The 4,076-nt window shown below is 39.8% G+C and overlaps 1 pseudogene; it reads right to left on the reverse strand.

The window, feature by feature from the left end:
• Positions 1-247: 247 nt before the first annotated feature.
• LOC116909314 lies at positions 248-1,065 on the reverse strand (annotated as a pseudogene).
• Between the last annotated feature and the right edge of the window lie 3,011 nt (positions 1,066-4,076).

Below are 4,076 nucleotides of genomic sequence, written 5' to 3' on the forward strand. Positions count from 1 at the left end.
AAACTGCATGTCTAAATTCTAAGAAGTGGGGCCATGTCGACCTGGGAAATGGCACATTTAAATAAGTTCCCCAACTCAGGCTTAGCTTTCTACGAATCTTTCCCACTCTCTGTTCTAGCTGCCTCTCTCTAGATGTTTCAGGGAAAGTGGCAACTATTTAAAAATGCCCTGAAGGGATTTCATGGTAAGCAGTTGTTTTAAAAATGAAATAAAATAACGCAAGAGAAACAAGACAATGTGGCTGCGGCTAAGGAGACTTGCAGTTGTTAAGTTCCGGGAAAGTCAAGGCCAACCCCTGGTGTATATACTACAATTTTCTTCTTTGGCATGAGCCAGAATGACTTCTGCATCATCAATGCTTTCCTCCAGTTTAGTTACTGATCTCTAAAAACTTGGCTGAGTCTCAGCCTCCTTTACCTTGTCAGAGAGAACCTTGAACTCCTCCTATCTGCCTTCCTTCTGAGAGTACTATACTTTGCAGCCATTAATGCATTCAAGATCTGACAGCTGCCGACTTTGGCCCTCTGAGAGCACAGCCCACTCTTCCGAACATTCCTCTGATCACTATCTATAATGACCACTATCGTTGATAATGACCAGCTTACCGGCCACCTCTTCATATTTGCAGTCAGCGTCTTGAGCAATACGCTTGGCTTCCTTCAGACGAATTTCCAGAATTTCTGTCTTTTCTTCATCCTTTTGGACTCGGCTTTCACTGACATTCATGCCTCTCTCACGCTCTTCCACGGCCTTCTTAGCTTCCCCAGCTTCTGCAGAGCTGTGGTCAAATGTTCCGGAATACAATCCCACTCCTCTTCAAACAGCAGGATGTGTCTGTTCAGAGAAGCTACATCAGCCTCAGCATCCGTGGCTTTCTTTCTCCTCCAGTTTCTGCTGTGCACCTTTGAGAGCCTTGGAGTATTTGACCAGTTCATCTTCAGTGCCCTTGAATGCCCTAATCTTCCAATGGTTTGCTCTGGTCTTCTGCCACCTTCTTATCAGCCTCTGACTGTTCTGCTCCAAGTTGTTCTCTTTATGGAGCATCTTTTTCTTGATGGAGTCCATGGTGGCAGTGGTGAGGACCCCTTAGGCAGCCGAAGGAGAGGAGAAGCTAGTGCGTTGGTGTGGACAAGTCAGAGTGCCCTGATGTATCTTTTAAAAGTTATTTCACCTTTAGAATGTGATGTATTTTGAACTTAACATACCAAGTATCCCATTCATTACATTTGAAATTAATATATAATAATAGTAATATATAGAGATAGATATAAACATAGATATAGATGTTATAGATATACATATGATATAGAGTATATAAATACAGTTCTTCTATCATGGTAACCAAAGCAAGTGTGGCAATGTATTTGGGAGGTGTGCTGTATACATACACAGACTTGTGACAACACACTTACTAGATTCTGGAGTAGATAAATGAGTGAAATTAAAAACACGTGGCCAACAAGATGGCTCAGCAGGAAAATATTATTACCAAACCTGACAACCTGAGTTCATTCACCAGTGCAAGAAGAGAATCGACTCTGATAGGCCCTTGTCCACAAAATTAAAAAAAAAAAAACAATTAAAGAATGAATGTAAAGTTGTTTGGTGATTCTGACAGGGGAGCCCACCTTTCATGAATGATGAGTTCTCCTTTACTGGGCAAGGCTGTCTTTCCTCAACTCACCATGCATCTTCAGCAACAATACAAGTGAGGAAGGATGGAACGGGACACTCAGACAGCCAGATCAACCTGGAGATCAATAGCTTCATTGATGTCACAACCAGACCTCTCTCAATGCAGTTAGTAACTTATTTAAAAGAGAATCAGTCATAAGGGAACAAGCTACCTTCTATATCTCTAGTAAAGATCAACACACAGAGTTTTGTTGGAGAACATTAGAATGGAATGCTTAGGAAACTTCTCAACTAATTTTGGGACTAGGTGTTTATCTCAGGCTACAGGAGAGACATTAATTGAAGTCCTATCATCACACTACTTTAGACATCTGCAAAGTGCTTATTTTGCTTTTATTCTTACAGAAATAAAATCGAAGTGTTCTTCGTTAGCTGTACCTTGCCTCTGATTACAAGCGTTGACCAGAGACAAAGTGCTCCATGTTGAAAAGGCTCTCCTGTTAACAGTGCCTCTGAGCTGAAATATGCTTTCTCACAAACATGTATTTGGTGTGCTCATTCTTTCTTGTAATCATACCAATTAATTATGCATTAAGCTTGTGTATCTTAATGACTTATTCAAACTCATTGTATAAGTATAATTATATTAGGAAAATGTGAGGCACAGAGAAAAAAAGAAAAGCTAGGGGGAGATCTTCTGTAAATAGATATTCATGGATAAAATTAGCAACACAGAGAACATTTCGGTGAAGATGAGGCTTCTGGCTGGGGTTCTGCCAAATATTTCCAGCAGAGCTCCTTGACTGTTCTTTTTAACTCTGCAAAAAGTTGATTTCAAATGTTGATCAGACCTAAAAATAAATAGAAGCAAATACTCTCGCCAAAAATAAAATGATCTTATTAGAACCTCTCCCTCCCTATGCCGTCCTCTCAGAATATTTCGAACTCAGTAATCCACAGATGCCCGTGTACGGAGGTATTCCATCCTCCTCTTAGACACACAGAGGCTCGCACCCTTCACCGTACCAGCACTCAACCAGGCAAGCAGCTGACTTGCCTTAGGAGAGCCAAGAGAGGAAGAATATCCTCCCAAAGTGGCTTTGGTTAATCATATCTCCCAACCACAAGAAAGAATGAAGTCTGGATTTCCACACGGCTATCAGCAGGCAATAGCTAAAAGACCATCACGCACCAGGCACTGTCTATAATGCAACATATGTAAATCTCATTTAACCTTTAGCAGACGTACCCGGCGAAAATGCTCCTGGGACTTCACAGATGAGGAGACGGGGTGGGGAGCTGCTGAGGCTGCTTAATGTAAAATGTCAGGTCAGGTGTCCTTGTGCTGAAGTCAGCTCTCTTGACCATTGCATTACAGAGACAAAGGTGAGGAAGGCTCAGGTCACTTCTGCTGATGCACTTTCATTTGTTACAGAATGAAGAGCAGACCCCAAGGCCAGATGCAGGCCATTGAGAAGGGTCAGGTTAAGTGGCAGATGGGAAACAAAAGTCACCCAGGTGCTTATGTTTATTTAGGCTCCTTTATTATTAACGAACAAAAATATAGTAGTTAATGTAAACAAGCACCATTGAACTGGAAATCTTTAACATATACCCAGGAACCTAATTCAGTAAGAACTTCAAAGTCCTGTTTTAAAAAAAAATTCTTTTCAGAAAGCTTCATGGAAAATGAAGTCATGAAGGTGATTCATTTTGAGTTTTAGTTTCTCCAAGGCACCAATCTAAAGAGGACTTAACAGCTGAATTATCTCATAGTGAACCTATTAAAGATTCATAGTTCCTGGAGTTTTAATTGGGTGTGATTGATCCCTATTAGAGTATTTGTGGTCTAAATGGTTCTCTCTCATTCTGATTAAAGACTGCCCATGCTCACTGAACATGATCACGCAGACAACATGAAATATTGTCTTCTGAAAACAATATTGGCAATGATAGACATCGGACTTTCAGAGGAAGGGATGTTGAAAGGTAGCACCTCTAAGAAAACAATATGAAACTTAAAATATCTGTCAGTGTAAATCCTTTTTAAAGAACTCCTACTTTCTGTTGTTTAACATATATAGCATTATCGAATATATTCTATCCTTTCCTGTGTTTGTGTTTATTACTAAGAACTTCATAGCAAAGCTGTAAATACTCCTAGATAAAAAACAGAAGCTTGGTAATCTTCTAAGTAAGTAAAGACTTGGCTTAACCCCCAATATAGAGAAAAGAGAAGGGAATAGGCCCAGTAATGAGGTTATTAAATTTTACCTTCACTAGTTTCTCTGGGTACATTCTGGAAAAATATTCAAAATATATAATTTCATCTGTACATATGTCAGATGATTTATGTAAGACAGAAACTCATGAAAATCACTTAAGTACATGGCAATGCTAGCCCTAAATAATTTAACAATACTTTCTGAATGCTTTCGTGT

The sequence above is a fragment of the Rattus rattus genome, chromosome 9, assembly GCF_011064425.1.
Source record: "Rattus rattus isolate New Zealand chromosome 9, Rrattus_CSIRO_v1, whole genome shotgun sequence".
Lineage (NCBI taxonomy): Eukaryota > Metazoa > Chordata > Mammalia > Rodentia > Muridae > Rattus > Rattus rattus.